Source organism: Eschrichtius robustus, chromosome 10 (genome assembly GCF_028021215.1).
Source record: "Eschrichtius robustus isolate mEscRob2 chromosome 10, mEscRob2.pri, whole genome shotgun sequence".
Taxonomy (NCBI): Eukaryota; Metazoa; Chordata; class Mammalia; order Artiodactyla; family Eschrichtiidae; genus Eschrichtius; species Eschrichtius robustus.
The window spans coordinates 54,937,827-54,964,066 of NC_090833.1; the positions used below are offsets into that span (position 1 = coordinate 54,937,827).

At 39.2% G+C, this 26,240-nt stretch overlaps 1 protein-coding gene across 3 annotated transcripts in view; it reads right to left on the reverse strand.

Annotated features, from left to right (window-relative positions):
* Positions 1 to 26,240, reverse strand: part of GLIS3 (GLIS family zinc finger 3) — a 494,000-nt gene that overhangs the window by 379,270 nt on the left and 88,490 nt on the right. The window contains exon 1 of one of the 3 annotated variants that reach the window (XM_068552883.1): positions 17,331 to 17,341. The exons of the other annotated variants lie outside the window; for them this stretch is intronic. The gene's annotated coding sequence lies outside the window, so the exon portion shown is untranslated. Of the gene's footprint in view, positions 1 to 17,330; positions 17,342 to 26,240 lie in introns of those variants that run through there. 3 annotated transcript variants of the gene reach the window in all.

Genomic DNA, 26,240 nt, shown 5'->3' on the forward strand with positions numbered 1-26,240 from the left:
ACGTATAGCTCTTCCAAGATACATATGTATCCATTCTTTAAGTACATTTATGGTGAGCTTTTATGTGCCAATGGGAAGATAGAAAGGGAATAAAAATTTTCCAGTGATGAAACTTTTGTCCCTTTAGGTTTATTAATGTGGTTGTTCATTTTGATCAGAGTTATCAAATTGGTACCATCTGGTTGAATTCTGTAGACAAAGAGCACAGAATGTTGAAAATTTTTTTTGAAATGTGAGTCCCTTTACATGGGGCAAGTACTCTTCAGTTCAGCCACATTTCTCACCACTTTATAAAGTCCACACCTCCTAGAACCATTTAACTCACCTGACTGGCTCTAGAGACATCTGATTTCCCCCCAGTTTTGACCATTTGCAGTGATAAGTTACAGGGCACCAGGTATAGAAAACTTGAACCTCCTTTACTGATAGGAATATTTTATTATCAGTGAGAGGACAAAGCAGAGATATGAACTGAAAAGTGGATTAAAACTGGGGGAGGTGATGAGAAGGCATAAAGACTTGGGAGTAGAACCAACAACATCTTGGAGAATGTTCACAACCTACAAGACCTCATTCTTCATCTTCATCTTTTATGTGGGCAAATTTTCCATGAGTCATGGTTCCCCCAGTGAAGAAATAAAAAACAAGAAAATATGTTGAATCATTTATCTATTCCTGCATAACAAATTACTCCAAAACTTAATAGCTTAAGACCACAATAAACATTCATTATTTTTCAGTTTGTGTGGGTCAGAAATTTGGAAGTATCTCAGCTAAGCAGTTCTGATTTGAGGTCTCTCATGAGGCTGCAGTCATATGTCACTGGGGCTGCAATTACTGAAAGACTCGTCTGACCTGTATCTGCTTCTAGGGTGACTCACTCACATGGCTGGCAAGCTGGCACTGGCTGTTAGGAAGAGGGCACAGTTTTCGTTTGTTTTTATTTATTTATTTTTGGCTGCATCTTCGCTGCTGCATGTGGGCTTTCCCTAGTTGCGGCGAGCAGGGGCTACTCTTCGTTGCGGTGCGCGGGCTTCTCATTGCGGTGGCTTCTCTTGCTGCGGAGCATGGGCTCTAGGCCCGCAGGCTTCAGTAGCTGTGGCACGCAGGCTCAGTAGTTGTGGCTCGTGGGCTCTAGGCGCAGGCTCAGTAGTTGTGGTGCATGGGCTTAATTGCTCCATGGCATGTGGGATCTTCCTGGAAAAGGGCTCGAACCCGTGTCCCCTGCATTGGCAGGCGGATTCTTAACCACTGCACCACCAGGGAAGTCTCGAGGTCACAGTTCTCCACATGAGCTTCTCCACAGCACTGCTTCAGTGTCCTTACAACATGATGGCTTCCCTCAGAGCGAGGGATTCAAAAGACCAAGACAGAAGGTTCTTGGTCTTTTTTTATGACCTCGCTTCAAAAGTCACATACCTTCTGCAATATTTTATTCGTCACATAGGCCAGCCCTGATTCAATATGGGAGGGGACTATACAGGGTGTAACCAGCAGGAAAGTGGATCACTGGATGCTATCTCAAAGACTGGTCACCACTAGTGTCTTGAAAAAGCAATAGTAATGATGAATAGGATCACTCAAGGGTGTTCAATAAATTGCCACCATTTATTGAACACATACTATATATAAAAGCATCATTCTAAATGTTTTATCACTGTCATCTCATCTGACTCTCCCAACAACTCCTAGTTTACAAATAAGGGAAATGAGCAGCAGAGATTAATGTAATTCGCCAAGCACCACACAAGAGCTAGTAAACGGCACTCAGTCTCTCTCATTCTAATGCCCTTTCTCAATCCCAGTGAGGGACAGTTATGTGTGGCTGACACAGACAGTGGTCAGGCCAGCGTGCTGTCTGGAAGGCATTTCCCATGGTGCTATTTGGCCTGGAGAGGCTTGGAGAGACAGCTGACTATCTTTTGGTTGTTAAGGCACTGCCAAGTGAAAGACTAGTACATGACTTCCATGTTACTTCTGAGATACAAAGCTGAAACCAGGTGGTACATGTCTTAGGCACAAAAATTTAAATTCAACATAGAACTTTAAGGAAAAATTCAATGAGTGTTGGGGGTCACTTCAACCAGGAGAGTCCAGGGTTCTGTGAAAGCAACACCAACCATATATAGCTCAGGAGTTCTGCAACGAGCCCACATTTCTACATCCAGAGGTTACCATGCCACTCACTGTTGATTTGACAGATTTCCTAAGCAAAGATTCCATGTCTTTTTTATTAACTTAATTAGCCTCATTTTCATTAACTTAATCTAGCTTCATTACATGGTCTAGCACACTGTACTGGAGAAAAGTCTATGAATCTTCATCTTCCTGACTCCTTTACTCCAAGCTCTGTGACTTTATAAAGCCCCTCTACCAGGTTAGACGCCACTTTCTTCGTTTGTACAATAAGAGCACTAATTAGATTTATTTCTAAGGTCTCCTTCAGATCCAACTTTTTCTTATTGTGTTATCTTTTTAAAAAATGTTTTAAATAATAACAGTTCCTAAATCACTTTCAATTAGACTAGCTTTACATGCCAACTGATTACGGAATTCCTTCTATTTCTTCCTGCCTTGTCAGGATCCTGACAATTATTTTGGATCTTTTATAGGTTAGTTGTTTTAGCCCTTCGGGTCCTTGAGGGCAGAGAACTGCAGATAATTCTTCTAACATACTGCTGCTGCCTAGCATAGTAGGCACTTTAATTAAACTACATAGTTAAATCAGTGAAATTCCAATTTAAATTCATATTAAAAAATTCAATACCTTTTATTTTTATTGCCACAGGAAATCAATGGGGAACACAAAAAGATTGACTTTCTGGTTATTAAAAAAAAAAAAAAAAGCCCTGGAAAAAATTTTAACTCAGGCCATTTATATTGAAAACACCAATTAACAGGATATAATATTTACATATAATTAATCACGTATTCCAAACCAAAGTATGAGTGATTACAGCCAATGCTTGATTATCTTTGGCAATGTGGGAGGGCATGGATTAAAAGCAAATTTGTAGATAAACACTGTCTAATCTAAATCTAATCTAAATTCAACAGTAGGGAGTCCTTATATTCTTGTCTGAAGATATGCGATAGCACAAGCATGTTGTTCAGGAGAAAACTTGATAAAAAGTTTATTTCATTCATAAAATGAAATACTACACAGCAATCGAATAGAATAACAGATGTAATAATATAAAGATAAACTTATTTTTCTTAGCAGCTATATTAGAATACCCCCACCCCAAAGACAGAGACTTCCTTTTTTGTTGGGTGGATAAGCCTCCTTGGTGGGTATCTGAAACTGAGGGGCCACTAGAATCTAGGACTGAGAGACACAGATAGAACAGTTCTCCACTAAGTATGATCAATAATTTATTTGCTAGAGAGAAGACGGGGGGGACAAAGGAGGAGAGGGGAGAAGGGGAAGGGAAGGTGGGGGAAGAAGAGGGGAGAAGAACAACCCAGGTTGGCATTGCACGCAGGGGAAAATTTCCAGGGACGGGCAAGCCCCTGGTTGGAGGAGAAGCCTGGAGAGACCTGGGACAGCAGAGCTCTCTGTTGTGGATACTAACTCCCCGTAAAATCTCTGATAGGGACTATAGCACTTTCACTGCTTTTAAGAAAATGGATTATTTGGGGGTGTGGCATGGAACGTGGGAGGGACTGAAGTTGTACATCAATATTGCACATCAGAAAAATAGAATTATATACAAAAGCATTAAACATATGGGTTACAGTTATAGCCACAACTACTGACATAAAAAGATATCCAAGGTGTACTTTTTCCAAAACAACTTTATTGTTTACATACCAAAAAATGTACTCATTTTAAGTGTACAACTCAATGAATTTTAGTAAATTTACCAAGTTGTGTAATGATCATCATAATCTAGAATTAGAACATTGCCATCATCCCAATAATATTCATGGTGCTTGTATACAGTTAATCCCTGTTCCCACCCCCAACCCTAGCCAACCACTAATCAACTTTCTGTCTCTACTGACTTGACTTTTTGAGCATTTAATTCAACTGGAATCACAATGTGTGGTCATTTGTGCCTGACTTCTTACACTTAGAATAATGTCTTTGAGGTTTATCTATATCATAGCACATTTCAGAATTCACTCATTTTTATTGCTTAATAATATTCCATTCTATGGATACACCACATATTGCTTATCCAGTCTCCAGTTGATAGACATTTGGGTTGCTTCTACTTTTCAGCTATTATGAATAACGCTTCTATGAATGTTAACATGCAAATCTGTGCATTGACACAACAACATAGACTTTTATGTGGGGGGCAGTGGGGGAGATGTAGAATAGCATCACTTCCAGAGCTTCACGTTTTAACATCTCAATAATTAGGATCAATCATTTATATATCAGTCAAAGTCTCAAGAGGAAACAGATGGCATGCTCAAATTAGGATAATTTGAGGAAGGTATAATAAAGGGATTAAATATAAAGGTAAAGGTAGGGCTGAGGCAGGGGAGTAGATAAGAGAAGAAAGTGTCCTTCTATCAAGGAGCACACTCGGCACAAGGTCCCCTGGAACAGTTTTAGCAATAAATCCTCCTTCCTCACTCTTCTCCTTCCCTCTCATCTCCTGCAGAGGTTCCCAATTGGCCAGACCCGACTGGAAGCCAGAGGGCAAGGGAGGCCATTGACATGGTCCATACAGATCAGTCAGTCTTCCAGAACAGAGAACAGTGTGGAGAAGGGTGGAGAATGGATATGGAAGAGCAATCAACATATATATATCTGGCATTGTTTAAATTGGCAAAGTTTTCCTTTTTTAGTGATACACAAAGTAATGGTACATCTTTAATTGAGAATTTTAGATTTGATGAAATAAGATATGATCCCAATTTTGTAAAAATCGTTATTAATAATATGTTCATATACACATGAACTATCTGGATGTATATACCTCATCTGCAATGGGGGAGTTTAAGAGTAAATTTACTTGTCTAAATTAAGAATTTCTATAATGTCAGGATTTTTTTACAATGAGTGTATTCTATTACCAAGACTTAGATCATCATGGTTTCTGAATACCAAGCCTTGCTCTTGCTCTTCAAACTTCCTTTCATTCCTACTAACTCCACTTTGTCCTTCCAAACCCTTCTCCCTAAATGATGCAGAGCTGGCCTTCTGCCTTAGATTTAGAAAGCATTTTGATAAATACATATCAAATAGAGGAAAGATTTAGTAAACAACTCAATTAATAAATGAAAGTGACTTGAAGCTAATGATCTTATCATTGATCCCACAAGTGCCTACCTGACCTCTTAGCCAAGATACAAGGAAATCAAACACCACAAGTAAAATACTGATAAGCCGGAGAGAAAAACAAGAAGAAAAAGAGAACAAAAGAGAAAATAATTCTAAAGCAAGAAAAAACCAAGGATAAAATAACATGAAATTTTGCTGAACGAGGTTAGAAGTAAATGGTTAAGAAGGCTTTTTTTTTTTTTGGCCTCTAAAATGTGTCTATGTATCATTTACATTCGAGTCAAAAATTGAACATGATCTTTTCTGATGAGCCCAAAAGAAGTTCTAATGATTAACATTTATCATAGCAAAGAAAACTGTAAGTTTTGAAGTGATAATGAGAAGAGTAAAAAAACTGATGTTCTTGAAAACATTGTTTCCCGTAGAATTTTTCTATGGGAAAAAGGTAGGAGGTAGAATTTTTCTACCATCTTTTCTACACTAAGCCTTTACCAGCATTCAGTTTTGTTTTATTTATAGTATTACAAAATGCCACCTTTTAACATTTCTTGAGATGACATGTGGGCTTATAATATTTTAACAGAATTTAAACCATGGCATCTCAGTTATTATTTTCTAAGTTTTTAAAATTTCAGCTCCACAGTTCAGTGACATGATGCATCAAATAATCCTCTGTGGAGTAGGGCTAACAGTTAGGCATAATTTACAACATCATTTATATGGGAAAATGCATTCCAAGTTCTGAACAACCAACTTACAAACAAACTTTTGGAACCCAACCCATTCCTATGTTAAGAACTGCCTGTACTGGTCTCAACCTATGAACTCACCAACACTTTGGTCAGGGTTGTTAGCAAAATAGAAAATTTGCCTCATTTAACTATTCCATTCCACTTATTCATTTGTCCATTCATTCATGCATGCATGCATTCAGCAAATATTTACTGAGTACCTACTTTAGCAGGGCACTGGGCTAGAAGTGAGATAATGGGGACACAAAGTAGAGTAATAAATGGTCCTGCCAGCAGGAAACCTGTTAGTGGAGCAAACAATGAAACAATTCTAATACATTGTGAAGAAAAAAGAAAAGAAGGAAGGAAGAAAAGAAGGAAGGAAGAAAAGAAGGAAGGAAGGAAGGGAGAAAGGAAGAAGGGAAGGCCTTCCAAGAACAGCAGTCAAGGCCTAAGAAAAAAAAAAAGTTCAGTGTGGGCAGGGAACTGCAAGGAAGTCAGCATTCTGAATTGTGCAGTCCACGACTAGAACTGGCAAGATATAAGGCTGGAGCTCTGATCATGAAGGAATTAACAGACCATTTCAAGGAAGATAGACTTTATTCTGTTATCTCATGGTGGCAGAACTTTGATGATGGACTTAAGGGTGCAAATGAAATGTTCAGATTTATATTTTGGTTATCTCATTCTGGTAACCCTGTAAAACTTGGGTCAGCAAACTGCAGCCTGCAAGACTTTTGTATGATCTGTGTGCTAAGAAGAGTTTTTACATTTTTAAGGTTTTTAAAAAGTCAAAACAAGAAAAATATCTTGTAACACATGAAAAGTATATGAAATTCAAATTTCCCTGTCTATAAATAAAGTTTTATTGGAACACAGCCACAATCATCCATTTACATAGTATCAATGACTGTTATTGCAAAGATGAGTTAAGTAGTTGGAAGAAACCATACGGCCTGAAAAGCCTATAATATTTACTATTTGGCCCTTTACAGAGAAGTTTGCTGACCCCTGGTATAGAACGTGGGTAAAAGAAGGAAGACCAGTTGAAAAATGACATGGGGTTGAATTAGGGTAAGCAGTAATAGGGATAAAGAGGGTAGGGCAATTTCACAACATATAGTATCAAATCAGCAAAGTGTGTGAATGAAATCAAAGGTCATGTCAGGTATCACTTATGAACATAGATGCAAAAATCCTATACTAACAAATACAATCCAACAGCACATTACAAGGATCATACACCATGATAAGTGGGGTTTATCCCAGGAATGCACGGATTCTTCAATATACGCAAATCAATGTGATACACCATATTAACAAATTGAAGGATAAAAACGATATGATAATCTCAATAGATGCAGAAAAAGCTTTTCACAAAATTCAACACCCATTTATGATAAAAACTATCCAGAAAGTAGGCATAGAGGGAATTTATCTCAACATAATAAAGGCCATATATGACAAGCCCACAGCCAACATTGTCCTCAAGGGTGAAAAACTGAAACCATTTCCACTAAGATCAGGAACAAGACAAGGTTGCCCACTCTCACCACTATTATTCAACATAGTTTTGGAAGTTTTAGCCACAGCAGTCAGAGAAGAAAAAGAAATAAAAGGAATCCAAATTGGAAAAGAAGAAGTAAAACTGTCACTGTTTGCAGATGACATGATACTATACATAGAGAATCCTAAAGATGCTACCAGAAAACTACTAGAGCTAATCAACAAACTTGATAAAGTAGCAGGATACAAAATTAATGCATAGAAATCTCTTGCATTCCTATACACTAACAACGAAAGGTCACGTCAGGGATAAAATCAGGTTTCTGTTTTGAACAACTAGGGAGGGTGGTGGTGTCTCCACCTGAGCTAGAGAATGCAGGAGGGATGCTGGAAGGATGAGGTGCCCTTGAAAACATTTCTGTGGAGTTGTCTTGGAGGCAATTGGATACACATGAGCTAGAAATGTAAGCTGCAATGAACTCTCATCCATTTCACCTCTGTACATTGTACTCTAAAATCCATAAATCACTTTTCATATGCCAAATATGGATTTTGTTTCCTCAGCTGAAGAATAAATATTTTAAGCAATCACGTGGTGACAATACTTATCAGCCAGATGTTCAGTTCTGGTAGTAGCAACAATGTTTTCACTCAACAATGTTTGTGTAATTTTTTGGCTACTAGGGTTTATTACATTTTGGGCTTATTGTTTTATTAATCCAAAAAAAAGACGTAAAAAGAAAAAGAAAATTGAAGTCTGACACTACTGATAGAAAAGTCAGAAATTACTGTGTACAGATAGTCATTGGATCTAAGTTGATGAAAGCATGATCCATTATGAAGGAAAAGCACTAAATTAAAGAATATAGGTACACATTTTTGGAAATATCTTCGGGTTGATGATACTGTTTAAAAGGAGAAGTATAATTAGGTGTTTTATTACCATTTTTTCAACACACATTCCAATGCCTTCTAGAATATATTTGACTTTTGTACGTGTAACCATCTGACACATTTTCAGGAACTCATTATATCTGAGAGTAGGAGACTCCTTTCACTAATCTGGGAGCAGAAGCTGAGAAGATACAGAATATGAAAGCAAAAGGAGCAAGAAGAAAGGGTTGAATCCTGAAGAAACCAGTGTTTACTGATGAGCAGAGTAAGAGGAGCCATCAAAGAGAACTTAAGTAAGAAAGCCTAAGAAATGTGAAGAGAACCAAGAAAGTAGAGAGATCATGATAGAACAGAAGTGATACCAAGGGAGTTGAGTTTCAAGAAGGAAGGTTATGACATTTCAGAGATAGCACCCACTGTTGTCACTGCCCAAAACCCTCTTCTCTCATTTTGTTAAAAGCACCCCAATTTTGCCTTGGGAATCACTCTTTCCCCACTTTTAGTCATGTGATCTGGATTTACTGATGCCATGCTTAGCTCCAAAGATGAGCCATGACTGGCTTCGGTCAATCCCCATTTCAAAACCCCTGGCCAGAGTGACTGATTGGTTCAGGGATGGGCAGGAATCCAAGCAGAGATAATGGGATGCAAGGATATTATTTGCTGGGGCTTCTGAGAAAAAAAGACATTTCCTATGTCTTTTTCCTGTAAGGTTTTTAATGTGAGGATATGATATCTGGAATTGCTTGCAACTTATGTCGCTATAAGAGGGGAAAGGCTAGAGCTGGGATGTGGAAAGATAAGTAAGTGACACTGAAGAGCCAAAGAATGAAGACTTTACATGGAAGGCAAAGCAAAGACGTTGAGAGGACCCAGGTCCATGGTGAATCATTTCAGGCACCGGATTAAGCCTCACCTAAGGCCACCACTCACTTCAGGATTTTAATTTACATGAGCCAAGAATTCTCCATTATGCTTAAGCCAGTTAGAGTTGGTTCAACAAAGCAAGACAAAGAATCCCAGCTGATACAAGGGGTCACCAGTGACCTGAAGCAAAGCAGTTTCAATTGATTGGTAGATACATTAAATGCGGTTGATTTCTCCTTAAAGAAATTTGAATGAAAGGGAAAAAATTTAGGCAGCACCCAAAGAAGGATCAGCTGTGGTCAAAAGAGGATTTTTTTTTTAGTTTTTTGTTTGGTTGGTTTTGTTTTGTTTTGCTTTGTTTTAATGCTCATTGTTTGTGTGCTTGCTTGCTTGTTTGTTGCAATATGCAAGATACCTGAATCTAACTTGAAAATTGATAGTTAGGATTTAGAACAAAGGAGAGTTGAAGGTCTAGAAGAGAAAGTGAATAACTAGTACAAGATGCTTCCACTCTAAAATTATGAAGGGAAAGTCTATCTGTTAGGAAATCTATAACAGAACTGTCTGGAAAGAAGATCTTAAAAGTGTTCAAGGGGATTTGCAAATTAGTTTTATTTCCTATACTTTCACCAAAGGCATTAAAAAAAAATCAAAGTTTTTTATTCTGGAAAGAAGAAAGTTTAGGGAGGCCATAATGAGAGTCTTCCAAAAATTTACAAAAAGACTGACTTAAGGTCTCATTCACCAGTTGGTGTTTTTAAGCAGGATATTTAAAGAGAAAAAATTATGCATATGAAAGTGGAAATAAGATGTCCACCTAGAGGAGTACATTTGCATTTTTGGATACATTCAAATAAAGCGTTATTAACTAACCAAACAAACAAACAAAAAAAACAAATTAAAAAAAGATGTCGCTCACTAAATTTCAGTACACAAAGACTAGCTGGTATCCCCTAACCTTAAAAGAGGTTTATTTTCTACATATGAAAATTACTGTTTCCAACGGAAAGCTATGATAATGTAAAACTCAGAATGCCTCCCAGTCGAAAATGCAGGCATAGCTTTATGAACTGCTTAGGAAAACCTCAAATAGTATATATACTTTAGACATTTAAAGAAACCTCCATATTCCCTAACCTTTGAGCTCACTGAAATAACAAAATACTTTATAATCTCTCCCATAGCATGTTGCTGCGCTGGAAGAACCATGGGTCTCACACCTCAAATTCTCAGGTCTAATGAGGAGTCTGAACCATCCATAAATGAAATGATATATCTGTGAAAAATGCAGAATTGTGGCAACTGCCTGAATGAACATCTTTGATAGATATGAACGTAAATTGGGTCAATTTACGCCAAAGCTGAACTGTTTTAATAGTCTATTGAAATTTGACCTGTCAAATCTGAGTACAATTGAGAGATTAACATAGCTTTCACATTTTAAAGTAGATACTTGGCATATTGCACTGGGAGGAAGCAGGGAGGGACTAAATCCTTGATACCGACAAACAACAACTTTAACATTCTTATTTGGACACTCATGTCCACAGAAACCAAATACATTTTTTGTGTGGAGCCAGAGGGGCTAGAAGCCGATGAAGACAACTTGCCCTTTGAAAATTACAGAATCTTAGACCAGAGGGCACCTAGGAAGTCATCACATTCATTCCCTACCTTCAGGTCACTCTTCCCAATTCCTAATGATTTGTGAAGAATAATCAAAAACCTCTTTCTGTAACCCAGTTCAACTTTATGATCTAACCCCAAGTCCTCTCCTCACACAAAGCAGCCCCCTACCGTAGCTGCCCCCCAAGTTCCTCCACTATAGGGAGGGGAAGTTGCCTCTCTGCCAGCCTTACCTAAACTCAGAATGAAAAAGAAACATTTGCAGAATTAAAATGTGCATTTTTCCCATTATGCCTTTATGTCAAAATGATGCTTACCGAGTAATTTAAAGATGGGTTACAAATCTGGGATTAATGATTATTCCTCTTTAAAGTTAAGAATAGCTAATAATAAGAGCTAACATACTACTATGTGCTTTACACATAGTAAGATCTTTATGGATATTATTTCATCTTCACAGCAATGCTATGACATAAGCATCATTTTTCTCATTGTGCCTGCATTGCAGATGAGGAAGCAGCAGCACAGTGGGCATAAATAGGTTGCCTAAGGCCATACAGCTCATGAGTGGAAGAGGGGGCATTCAGAGCCGGCAGCCTGGCCCAGGGTCCGTGCCCTTAACCATTGTACTACACTGCCTCTGAGCAGGGTAGGAGACAGGGAAGCAAACGGAATGATTTGTTAAGATCACTTTTAGGTCAGTGATTCTACAATTCTAACTTTGCTTTACCTGGCTAAAGTAAAGTACTTCCACCTTAACAGCCACAGAAATACTATACATCCCTTGAGCAAAGCTGGGGGCAATGACAGAGTGCTTAAAACAGCACGGTCAGTGTGTGTGACTCAATAACCATTCTGTTCACCAACAGCAAAGTTACTTCTATTCTACTAATGTCACATTAACCTCCTTTCCTGCCAAGTGCAGGCCTAAGCAGGCCTGCAGTTTTCATTTTACTTCACTCCCTGGGGAGAAACTTTTATTTGTCAAAGCAGATTCCTGCCACACATAAGTAATCTAAGAAACTAGCTGATTTCTAAAATATGGCTTCTTTATATGACTACCAAATACACATTCCCCCAAGACAAATGACAAAAGGAGAAGTGATAATTAACATGCTTGGGAATGGGGGACGGAAAAGATTTCTATTTTAGATCTTGAGACTACAATGGCTGTGGACAACTTCTGATCTCCCTGCAGCTCAGCCTGACGTCAATGGAAAGGGGACTGAGTGAGAACTGTGCCTCTGAGCAGCTTCCAAAGGAGTGGTCTTAAGAATATAAAGTCTACTAAGTTGCTCAACATGGTGTAGCATAAGTGTTTGAAAACAAGTGTGCTATTCTGCTCCAGCTGAAGTGGGCAGGGTTGGAAGAGGCTGTTCTACTCAGGGCCCTTTTGTGAGTGGCGATTATGCAATTTAACCGTGTCCCCATACTCTTTGTAAAGTGTGAATCAAATTTTCTGTCAGGAAATAGTATTTTCCACACCCGTGTAGAGAATAATTTAAAAAACCCCAGTGGCTTGCCAGTTTTTACAGCTTCTGGCTCTATATGACGAGGGAACATGCAGTTTTTTTGCCTAAAGTCCTATGCCAATCTCCACATGCCAGGAGATGAAGCTCTGTGGGTGACTGCTTCTTGGTAAAACTGATATCCATCACCTTTTATGCCCTTCAGCAGAGATGAATCCATGGCTAGAAAGTCTCCAGCTCCTGTGACATTCCCTCCCCAAACTTAGGCTGTTGGAAGAGGAATACGGTGCCCAACTTCTCTGATGGTGCACCCTTTCAGTAGAAGACTACTGAGCATGCCCATCATAAATGCACATTCATTTTTATATAACTTATGTACCCATGGTACTGTCCATGCCAGGTACATTATAAAACATACATAAAAGAGCCATTTTAAAAGAACACAAGAAAAATAGACAAAATTATAGATTTTCTTCCTGCACTAAAATGGATATCCATCCTCCACTTTGGAGTCCCCTGATCTAACCCAATCCTCTCATTTTATAGATGAAGACACTCAGCTCAAAGAGGTAAAATTACTTCTACTGGGAGTCACCAAGTTCAACTAGAACCCACACATCTTGACCCTAGATCAGTACTCCTTGAAGGTTCTCAACATCGGTCTGTGCTACCTCACCTCAGGACATTTGGAAGAACATAAGGTCTCTGGGTTTGTCATAATGCCTGGGTGTGGCATTGGCACACATGAGTGTGGGTCAGGAATGCTAAACACCTACAATCCAGAGAACAGTCCTCCACACAAAGAATCCTCTAGTCCAGATGGCAATAGGGCCCTTGTTGGGAGCAACCCTCACAAGATGGGCTTCCCTTTCCCAATAGAAACGTCATCAGTGATGAGTCTCTGTTATTCTCAATGCACCAGCTCTTGGATTCTTATAAGTCACATTCATTCCATTTCACTTTTCTCTACAACCTTCATCATAACAGTCATCAGAAAGACTCATGGCTAGAGGCTTTGTAGAATTCCTACCTCTCTGCTAGGGTTTTTTTGTTTTTTTGGTTTTTTTAAATTTATTTATTTATTTTTGGCTGCGTTGGGTCTTCATTGCTGTGTGAGGGCTTTCTCTAGTTGTGGTGCGTGGGCTTCTCATTGCAGTGGCTTCTCTTGCTGCGGAGCACGGGCTCTAGGCATGCGGGCTTCAGTAGTTGTGGCACACGGGCTCAACAGTTGTGGCTCGCGGGCTCTAGAGCACGGGCTCAGTAGTTGTGGCACATGGGCTTAGTTGCTCCGCGGCATGCGGGATCCTCCCGGACCAGGGCTTGAACCCGTGTCCCCTGCATTGGCAGGCAGACTCCCAACCACTGCGCCACCAGGGAAGTCTCTCTGCAAGGGTTCCTTAACCTTGGTACTACTGACATTTGGGGCTGGATAATTCTTTGTGTGGGGAGTTCTCCTGTGCATTTCAGATGTTTAGCAGCATCCCTGACCCCTATCCACCAGAATCCAGTAACATCTCCCCAGTATGACAACCAAAATATCTGCAGGCATTGCCAAAACCACCCACAGTTGAGAACCACTGCTCTGGACCAAAACTGCAAATAAGAAATCTACACAGGCATAAGGAGATGAGACATCCCATCACCTCATCCTTAATTTTTTCTGTCGATATCAGTCTATGGCTTGGTGTGAAGTTAGGGTACACCGTTCACAGAATGTAAGGATGATGTTTTGTTCAGCTTGGTATCTCCAGTGCTAGTACAATGCCTGGCACGTAGCAGGCGCACCGTAAGTATTTACTGAATGAAAGAAGCCTTCTTCAGAACAATACATACCTTAGTTAACTCAAGCCTTAATAAATGAGCCTAATTCCAGTAACAGAAGTCCCAAAGACCTTCTTGAGAAAACATCAGAAAGCACCTATTATGATAGCTTTGTAATATATAAAATATCTGTGGTGTGGTTAATCATTCCATCTTTGAGCAACCCAACCAGAAAGTAACCATCAGATTATCATGCCAGTTGTTATCAGTGAAGTTTGGCATCCAATTGCCTTTCCTATTTTGTGGTAGCCTTAAGTTTATCTTAACATCCCTCTGTATTATCTGGGAAAGCATTTGAATTGCCAATCTGAAAACAGGGCTTTGCAACATGCTTTGAATTAGAATAGAATTTCAAAGTTGGCCTACTTAAATTCATATCTAGCAAGCTATTTATGACTGCTAGGCAGGAATATTTTTTTTAAGAGCAAACTTTAGTAAGCTGCCCTGGGGAATTTTTTTTTCTTATCTTGGGATTCTACAATCCAGAAAACCTCAGTCTTCAGTTTAAAAATAAGCAAGGCCCCCTAGAAAATGGAAACCTCAAAATACAGAAAGAAATACAACACTTATCCTGCTAGTCCGGGGAGGAAGGGGCTCCTACAGGCCCACACCAGGCTCCAGGTCTTGATGAAGCTTCATTGCCCCGTCCTATTTTCCACTGCTCTGGTCAAGCAGTGTCCTCATGGTCTCACCAATAAGCCAAGAGTCATCTCAGTTACGGGCCTTTTCTCATGTTGGCCCCCACCTGGAATGTTCCCCATTTCCCTCTCTCAAGGTAAACTCCATATACCCTTACCTTCCCTCATCCAGGAAGCCAACTCCAACACCGCCAGCTCTCACAGACAGTCCTCTACTTGGAGTTGCTACCATACTTATAATCTGTACCACACATTTCCCCACTTAAGTAAATGCTATCTTAGAAGGTTCAGCTGTGGCTTCCTTTGGATTAAATTGGTCTCCCCAACGAGACTAAATTCCCTGGGCATCTACGAAACCCACATCCCACCAGCATCTGGCTCAATCCTGGCCACATGGTGACTGCTCAATAAAAACTTGTGTACAGAGCTATTCCAGATTGTGCTAAATGTATGAATCTGTGCCCTATTCTTTATGTACATTTCTTCTGGATTCCATGTAATTATGTAAATTCAAGGTCCGCTGGGCCCAACTCTAACAAAACCCACAAAATGAATTCTCATTGGGATGGCTTTGGGCAGTGAGCTTTCCAGCAGACTCCTAAGACAGAGTTTCCCTGAGGAGGTTTCATTCACACTCGGTGCAGAAAGAGACCTACCAAGCTTTGCCACAATCCTGCCAATCCCTTATTTTGCAAGGAAAGAGACATTGTGTCACTTAACTGTCAGCTCACAACACCAGGTGGTGGGATAAAAGGGTATGCTGCCTTGGTTAAAGTTAGCCCTTAAGAACAAAGGTCACACCAGACACACTGATGGTAGGAATGTAAAATGGTGTAGTAACTTTGGAAAACAATTTGGCAATTTATTAAAAAGTTAAACATCACACCCATTAGGATGGCTCTAATAAAAAAAAAAAAAGATTTTTTTAACAGAAAATAACAACCTTTGGGGAGGATGTGGAGAAATTAAAACCTTGGTGCAGCACTATGGAAAATAGCATGGAGGTTCCTCAAAAAATTAAACATAGAAATACCATATGATCCAGCAAAACCATTTCTGGGTATTAACACAAACAATTGAAGGCAGGGTCTCAAAGAGACATCTGTACACCCATGTTCATAGCAGCATTATTCACAACAGTCAAAAGTTGGAAGCAACCTAAGCATCCACGGATGAATGGATAAACAAAATGAGTCATATACCTACAACAGAATACTATTCAACCTTAAAAAGAAAGGAAATTCTGACACATAGTACAACATGGGTGAACCTTGAGGACATTATGCTAAGTGTAGTAAGTCAGTCACAAAAAGACAAATACTGTTATGTTTCCACTTACATGGGTACCTAGAGTAGTCAAATTCGTAGAGACAGAAAGTAGAATGGTGGTTGTTGGGGGCTGAGGGGGAGGGAGAATGGGGAATTGTTACTCAATGAGTATAGAGTTTTAGTTTTGCAAGAAGAAAAGAGTTCTGGGTATTGGTTGCACAACAATGTGGATGTATTTAACAGTACTGAACTGTACACTTAATGGTTATTATGGTAAATTTTGTGTTCTGTGCATTTTACCATAATTAAAATTTTAAGAAAAATTTTTACACTTAAGCATAAATTTACCCAGCAATCCCACTCCTAGATATCTACCCAGGAGAAATGAAAGCATACATCCACAGAAAGATCCATATGTGAATGTCCATAGCAACGCTATTCATAACAGCCAAAAACTGAAAACAACCCAAATATCCACCAATTGATAAATGGATAAATAAAATGTGGTATATCCATACAATGGAATATTATTGAATATAGAAAGAATTAAATACTGATACTCGCTCCAACAGGATGAATATTAAAAACATTTTGCTAAGAGAAAGAAATCAGACACAAAAGACCACATATCATGTGATTCCATTTGCATGAAATGCCCAGAAGAGACAAATCCACAGAGACAAAGAATAGATTAATGGTTGCCTGAGACTGGGAGTAGGAACAAGGATTAACTGTAAACATAAAGGAGCAATTTTATTGGCGGGACGGACATGTTCTAAAGCTGGATTATGGTCATGGTTGCACAATTCTACAAATTTACCTTAAGTCATTGGTTGCATGCTTCTGTGCATGGTGTTGAGTTGAAAAAGAAAACAGACCTCAATAAAAAAATTAAGCATAAAAACAAATAATAAGGGTCACTGATCTGCTTTCTTCACGAACGGACTTCCATCTCTTTTCTCCCCCAGTGGCTGAATTTTAGGAGCTTCTTCTAATGGGCCCCTTCATTTCAGAACCATACTTGTTATTGATCACACCTTGGAAAGGAGGATGGATCATCAAATCTATTCATTCCTTCCATAAGCAAATATTTACTGAGGCACTATGCTGGGTACTTGGGGCAAAAAAGGGAACAAGGCAGATGTGATCCCTTGCGGTCCCAGGGCTGAGAGTTACAGACACAAAAGCGGGCAAAATAAGACAGTGTGATATATTCTACAATAGGGGAACACATAGGTGTGACAGGGCATACGGTGGGGCACCTCACCTTGATTTCGATATCAGGGGATCCTGAAGAAACTCTCAAGTGAGGTCTGAAAAGCAAGTATGGAAACAAAGATAAGCCAGGGAAGAGGAATTGTTTTCCATGCAGAGGGAACAGCAGGTGCAAAGGCCTAGAGGCCAGAGAAATGGAACATTTGGAGAAGTGATGCTATTCAGTCATAGTGTGAGAAGTGAAGAGTAGGAAAATAAATTTGGGGAAAGTAAACAGGGGTCAGATCATAAAGATCCTCACAGGTACATTAAGGAGTTTGAGCTTTGTCCTAAGTGGTATGGGGAGGCAATAAAATGTTTTCAGCAAGTGAATAACATGACAAAATTTGGAGTTCGCTGGAGATAAAATGTTGAGGAGTCAAAACTAGAAGCAGGAAGTTCCTTTAGGAGGCTGCTATAGATTGATGCTGGGCTGGGCCTGAGAAGAGACAGCAGCTGCCATGACAAAAATATCTGCCTGCATGGAAGGTGGCTTATGAATGGACATGCGATCTGTCCATTCACGGGTAGGCTTCAGAATAAAGTATAAGGTCCTCCTGCAGCTAACCATATTAAGGTACTTATTCTAGCCCTTTCTCCTCCAGCTCTTTCCTTTGATTCAGACACTCCCCTTAGCCTGCCTAATCCCTATGCATTCTTGATTTCTCAGTTTAGAAGCCATCCTCCAGAAAGCCATCTGTGACAACCCCTGACAGCCATATTCTAGGCTAGAAGCCTCTCCTATACACTCCCTTTGAAACATGTGCTTATTCTCTACACAGCATGTACTATATCCCTCTGCAATGCAAATGCCCAAATATTGATCTGTTTTATCGCTAAATGTGTGTTATCCAATAGAACTTTCTATAATGGCAATATTTTATATCTGTGCTGTCCAATATGGTAGCCATCAGCTACATGTAAGCACTTACAGTAGCCATCAGCTACACGTAAGCTAGCGTGACTAAGGAACAGAACGTTTAATTTTATTTAATTTTATTAATTTAATTTAGATTTACATAGCCACATGTGGCTATCATATTGGAAAGCACAGCACGACACATTATAGTCTGTAAACACAGGCACTGTATCTTTTCACTGCTGAAACTCTGGCATATATAAAAGCATGGGGTACATAATAGGAACTTAATAAATATACAAATACTTATATAATAAATAAGTAATACAGACAGGCTCAGACTGCCATAATTATATGCATTCATTCATTCAACAAACACTTATCAAGCACTTAGAAAGTTCCCAGTACTGTTCTAGATACCAGGGTTACAGATCAAATACCCTGCTTTTGTGGCGCTTACACTTTAATGGGAAGACAGAAAATAAACATTAAGCAAAACAAAAATAAACAATTTCGGAGAGAGGTGTTATGAAAAAAAAAAATAAAGCAAAGTAAAGGGATAGAGAGTAATGGAGAGAGTATGTGCTGGTTTTAATGATACTTTATCTCACTAATAGTATTTGCCAGAGCCTCTGCTGCCCCAGCATTCTAGCACATATCAAACAAAACTCATGATGAAAGTTAATGGAACAAACTTCAACAGAAAGTAAGATAATTGCTCAGAAATAAATTCTGCTCTCTGATCATCTTGTCATAAAAGCTTTCAAGTATGCATTTTTGTGGAAAGAAGGCAGTGGCAAAATTGACCCATATTCTGTTTCAGAGCTATTAACGTGTCAAATGGTTAGCCCCAGCAGGCAGAGAATTTCTGCAAACTCTGGGGGAAACATCTTCTGAATTACCCAGTGTCACAACATGTGTCAGAACCAGCAGACAATCAAAATCTCCACCTGCAGCATGTATCTTCTGTTTTGTAATTTAATTTACTCCACATTTACTGAGCATCTCCCTAAGTGTGAGGGACAGGAACCTACTAGTGCCTGCGCTCCAAGAGCTCCCACACCAGGAAGAAAAAGAGAAACCACACATTTAAAAAAAAAAAAAAAAAAGACAACTTGAGCAGAGCATGTTACACCATTTTCTTTCTTTTGGTTTTCATTTAGCTTCTGAATGTTCTTTATCCTTGGTCATAAAATCTCCAAGAATGCTGTATCCTTTCCTAAAACCAAAATTATTTCATAATTCAGCATCTTGCATAAAAGGAAATTTCCCTTAGCTACTGCAGCATCTAACACCATTGGGATTACAAATCATGTAGCTGGGAAACATGTCAGAATATAAAGTTCATTTCGTATGCTGGGAAAAAAATTGTAAGGCTGGTCAACAGCATGTAGCTTATGTTAATCACTTACCCAAGAGGAGATTCCCCAACAGGATCATCTGGAATTTAAAAATATTTGCCCACCTCTCCTGGTTGTGACAACTAGGTGAAACAGGGCAGGACAGCACTCTGTAGTTTTAAAAGCCCTGTATAAATGGTCATTCGAAAAAAATGATGATTCTTGCTCTCATAGCACTAGTTGACTGGTACACAGGTAAGCCAATATTCAAACACAGAGAAGATAGATAAAAAACTTGGCCTCATGCAGATAGAGGCAAAACTTCACTGAAATGACCTCCAGCCTCCTTGTTGGAAGAGAGGATTAATATGCAAGCAAATAAATCTATGTGCAAACCCTCCCACCACACCTCTGAAATTCTCCAGTTAGAACTGAGCTAAACTTCTGCATGCAGTCACGGGTCATACGTTTGCCAGTGAAGGGACAGGAAAGACATGCATGTGTGTGTGTGCACATATAAATAAATATGTGCGTGTATATTATATATACACTCACTTTCAGGTGGGAAGGGAGTTCACTTCTTTTGTTAATTATGATGGCACGCTTTTGTGGAGGTTGACAAATCAGTTACCATTTACGATGAAGAAAAAGTATGTTTGGACTTCTCTGGTGGCACAGTGGTTAGGAATCTGCCTGCCAATGCAGGGGACACGGGTTCGATCCCTGGTCCAGGAAGATCCCACATGCTGCTGAGCAACTAAGCCCATGTGCCACAACTACTGAGCCTGCCCTCTAGAACCCACAAGCCACAACTACTGAAGCCCACGCACTTAGAGCCCATGCTCCGCAACAAGGGAAGCCACTGCAATGAGAAGCCCGTGCACCGCAATGAAGAGTAGCCCCCGCTTGCTGCAGCTAGAGAAAGCCTGTGCACCACAACTAGAGAAAGCCTGTGCGCAACAATGAAGACCCAACTCAGACAAAATAAATTAATTAATTAATTTAAAAAATTAATTAAAAAAAGAAAAGAAAAAGTATGTTTGGTCTTATTACCACTCTACTAAGAAAAGATTCCTGGATTTTCCAATGCTCTACTTTCATCTTCCAAGCATCAAAAACCCTGAAGCTTCACTATAATGCCATTGCCTGGGTGTATACCATGGAATCATCTTTCTATGATTCAGTTTTGATGCACTGAATGTTCCCGTCATCAGCATCCATTTCCAATACCTACTGAAAGCTCTAGACTCTGAAAACAGGTCTGTGTTACTACTTCAAAGTTTCCTCATGACACTGTGTTACTACAAAGTCATGTTCCAGCTCTCAATGTTTGTTTTCTTCAATAGTATGACAATACTTAGTTGGTATTTGCCTGCCTTTAAAAGAAAGATGAACTTAGTTGTTTTCAAAATCCTTTTCTTAAAACTGTTCTGCAATATAGGGATAGACACAGGAGAATTAAAAAATCAAAAATAAGGTTCTAATGCAATTCTAAATTCAAATATAATTCTCATTTTGATGCTGGACTCCATGTTGTTTGGTGTGATGGTCCCATTGCAGCCTTCCTAATGTTTGGGAAAATCATGTCCACATAAATTCATTACATATGCTCAGAGAAGATTGTTTTTTAAAAAAACTCTTTTGACTTTTCCTTCTATTTAAATAGACAGATGCCAGGGCAGTTTTTCTTCCCTAGTTCTAAATTAATTCCATGCAAGGAGAAAATGTGGGTTGAATTGGCAAACGCATTGGACTTAGAGAGCCCCACCAGGGTTCTGAAGGAAGGCTAGAGAGAGCCAAGTTCAGCTGTCACATACAAGTTCACTGTGATGCATACCTGGTTGTTCTTTGTTTTTAGTCCTATCTCAGTATTTCTATGATTTCTAGTATACCCTCAGTCCAATGTGGTCGAGGACTTAGGTTTCAAAACTCTTTATATGTTCCTGCTAAGTTTATTCTTACTAAAGCTATGGATCTGTAAATATCCATTTTCTATCTGATGAGCAGGATGTGGGGGAGGGGGCTGTCACAACAAGAAGAGATGAAGCAGACAAAGAATGTCAGATGCATTGTATTAAAAATCAAAACTCCTCCTCTCTTGAATGGCAAATTGGAATCGATCTGATCCACACAACAGCCTAAGAGAATGGAGACCTCAGTACATTAAACAACGAACATTCAAAGGGGAACAGAGCCACACTAAGGGGACTGCTGCTGCCAGGAGCCGAGGCGCTGGAAAATGTGCTACTAAAGCAAACAAAGGAGAGGGTGATGTTTCCCAAGTGTCCCCCAGTTTGCTTTTGTCAGGTGATCTCTACCACTCCCACGGAACAATAAAGAGGGTCTGGAAATGGGAAGCAGGGCACCAGAGTGACTGGTTCGTGAGCACAAAAGTGGTCAACCCAAGAAGCCAAAGAGAACTTTCATGCTTCAGAAAAATTGTGCAGGGAAACACACAGAGCATAGATGTGACTCATTCACTTGGCTCAGACCTGATACCTGTTTGTAAGCCATTAGCCATAAAAGCATTGTGGCATTAAAAAAAATTATTTAGCCTTCTCCCCCATGACAACTGTCAATATAGGGCCTCTTACCCTAAACATGGACAGGCAAGTGACTCCTTCCAAAAAGGGGGCAACATTGGCAGACATTTCTAAGAGGGAAAATCTTTAAGGGTATGCACCCACATAACAGTGCTCAGCATGGACTGTCCTTGTGTCTGAAAGTAGCACCCTTCTCTAAAGAGACCAAGAAATGTCATTTGGTTCTAAGGCAGGCCACTTGCAGTATCCTCATCCCGTACAGTTCCTTCTTTAGAAGACATGCCTTGCTTATATATTTTCAAGTGTTAAGCTCCAAAAAGGTAAAGCTAGTATAATTTAATTTTCCTGTCATAGCCTGAGTCAGGGTCCTCCATCTGTGGTCTCTAAATAAGTAACTCTTCAGCAAAGAATCAAGAGCAAACCCCCCATTTTCTGGTCACTTTCAGTTGGCATCCCAAATCACAATTCAAACAAAATTAAAATAAACAAAAGGATTTCTGTGGAATTAAATTTTGCAGCAGCATGAAATAGTATTTTAATAAAACAACCAACAGACAATAATGGCCTCTCTAAAATTAAAGCAAGATGAGGACTTACAAACATATGGGACTTATTTAGCATCTGTTATGAGATTGAAAAACTCATCAAAATGGACTTTTCCTTCTCCCTCTACTTCCATTAAGAGTTATTTAGATTCTGCTCTAGAAGAGATGGCATAATGTGCCTAAAGCAGAACTCTCTTGATTTGTACGCTCGACCCCGTTCCTACTCAGTCTTATCAATCTACCCCAGTTGCTCAAGCAGAAAAGCCACACATCATCCCTTATTTGTTGCTTCCCTTTTACTACAATATCCTATCAATCAGCAAGTCCTGTTGATGATATTTCCCAAATCCATCCCCAATCCATCTACTTCTTTCTCCCCACCTCCATTACAACCACCATGGTCTAAACCAGAGCTGTATGATAGAACTTGCTGCAGTGATGGAGATGTTCTATATGTGTACTGTCCAATATGGCAGACACCAGCCACATGTTTCTATTGAGCACTTGAAATGTGGCTAGTGTAACTGGAAAAAAATGACTTTAGGTTAATAAATTTTGGGTGGCGGAGGGGATACATTAATGTTTTTAATTGTCTTTCCATGTCCTATTTCTTGAGATATGTTAGACTGGCTCTCTCCCCCTCTCTTGACCCTAGCCTCATGCCATCTTGCTACTCTTTTCTTCCCTCTTTCTCCTCTCATCCTTCTCTTACTCCACAAACTTCTGCTTATCTCTGGTGTTCTCATGCAGAAAATTTTAGCTAGTTCTTTTAACTGTTTTTTAAAAAATTGTAGTAAAATATATACATAAAATCTACCATTTTAATCATTTTAAGTGTACAGTTCAGAAGAGGTAAGTACCTTCACATTGTTGTGCAACCATCCTCCAGAAATCTTCATCTTGCAAAACTGAAACTACACCCATTAAACTACTACTCCCCTCTCCCAGCCCCTGGCAACCACAATTCTACTTTCTGTCTCTATGAATTTGACTACCCTACATACCTCATGTAAATGGAACGATACAGTATTTATCTTTTTGTGACTGGCATGTTTCAGTTAGCATAGTGTCCTCCAGGCTCATCCATATTGTAGCATGTGTCAGATATGTTAATTAATTTTGAATTAAACTGCCACATATGGCTAGTGGCTACCATACTGGACACCCAAGTGTAAATCATCATCATCTTTCTCCTAGTCTCCCACACTCACTCTTTGCTCCCTAAAATTTATTCCCTACATATCAGTCAAACTGATCTTTTAAAAATACAAATCACAATGTACCAAATCAGCCCATGCCCCATCATCACCTTAAAACACTCCCCTGGGTTTCTGGGTTTATTTTTTTCATGGCACTCATAGATATCTGAAATAATCCTTATTAATTGCGTCTTTATTATCTGTTTCTTCCTCTAAAATATAAGGCCTATGAGAGCCAAAATTGGTCAGTATTGTATCCTTATTAACTCAAGCAGTGCCTGGCACATAAGTAGAGCTCAATAAGTAATTGCTAAAGTAATAAATCAATGAATTTGGAATAGACATTTAAAAAATTTTAATTTTATCTTCTATGTTTTGCTTTACAGCAATCCTCCACTAATGGAGGTGACTAGTGAGTCCATCCATTAATATAACAAGTGCTTTGAGCTTTTGCACCTAACATGCCAGGGGGCTGTCACTGTATATCCATGCCCTCTTACATAGTCCCCTTGTGACCACTGGCACAAATCTGACAGAGAACTGACCAACATCAGGCACACAGGCTACAGACACTAGAATTAGGTCCTTGAACTATCTGAGCAGCTGAGGAGTACCAAGGTCTAAACCAGAGCTTCTAAAACGTAGTATGTCCTTACTGGGTGACAGGTATAACAAGATAAGGGAACCTGAATACCCACAGCCCCCAGGCCTGTTGACTGCATCCTCTACAAATCTTATCCATTTAACTCTGTGTGCTGAACAAATATCACCATTTTCTACGTGCCTCAAGATACAAAACTTGTTGAGAAGCACTGTTAACCCACTGAACCCACGCTTTAATAAATGTGATCAAACCACAAACCCTCAAAATATCATTCAAATATTTAGAAATCAGTCACTTCTCTCATACCCATAGTGAACAGGGAGAAAGATGAAAAAACACCAGTTACAAATTTGACTTTAGTTATGGCAATCACTATTCTAAGCATCTTTCAATGAAAAACACTAATATTTTTTTAAAACTCACAAATAACGTAGCTGAGCTAAGGGAGGGGAGAGGCCTTGGCTGGTACAGTCAGCATGTGCAGCAGACCCATAATGGGCAGAGCAGGGATAGGGGCTTGTCCCAGATGACTGTTAGGTTGAAGAGGCTGGACTCAGGAGATAGCCCATGTGGCCAGGCAATTGAGGAAATAAGTAAACAAGAATAACAGGAGCAGGTTCTCACTGTTGCAGAAGGAGATACAAATGTGGAAAGGGATACAACTAGGATAAGCCTTGTGGTGTTAAACTGGGAATTAGAGGTATTGGTACGAACTCAAGGTTTTTAATATCTATAGTTAGATAGATATAGAAAGACATATAGATGTTTGTGTGTATACAGTATGTGTGTACATACCTATATATTTCCCAGTTCTTCCTACTGAGAGGGCCTAGAAGCTATGATACCTCAGTAGCAATATGCACATCTACCACCCAGAACCTTGATTTCTAAAAATACCACTCTCCACCAAAGGGCTCTTAAGAGAAGTGACTGATTCCAGGGCAGGGGCACGAAAGTACTAGATAAGCCTAGAACATCTAATTATAGCAGAAAGTAAAAAATTGCTCAAGGAATGATAGAGACATTTCAAAAGGACTCGGGAGAGAGTCTGAAAGGGCTCCCACTGGACAAATCTGGGACATATTGGGCATCAAAATAAATATTGATAGCAATGGTTTATAACATGCTGAGAAAATTAAAACCCATGACATACTGTATAAATAAATCATTTTTTACTGTGGAATTAAATTAATAAATTTAGAAGTAATGATGAGGTTAGAAAATAATCTGTGTAGCTAAAAGCAGAGGGTAAAAGTTTGATGAAAAATTGGATATTTAGATAATCTCAAAGTATTTCCATATCACAAACTTATAAGTCACTTATAAATTCCTGAATACAAAATATTAATTAACTTTAGAGAGGAGAAACCTGGCACAACTATCTTGACCAAGAGACAGAAGTTATCATCACCAGCACTGAACACATTGATGCCCCGATATGATTCCTCGAGAGGAACACAGCATTGTATCTGAGGTCTTCAGACCCAAAGCACAACGCCTCATCGTGAGCAACATGGACAATGTAAGAGGCAGGTGCTCTTCAAAAACGTCAGCTCACCAAAGTTAAAAAAAAAAAAAAAAAAAAAAAGACTGAAAAAGACAAAAGACTAAGGAACTATTCCTAACTAAAAGAGACCAAGAGACATGATGAAAACAATGTGTAACACTCTAGGTTGGATCCCAGAGCAAAAAGGAAAGGGAAAAATAAAAGAAGAATTTTTTTTCTTTTTTTCTCTTCTAGGAAATATACACTGAAATATTTCAAGATATTGGAACATGTCTACAACTTACTCTCAAATGATTCAGAAAAAAATACATATAGAGAGATATATG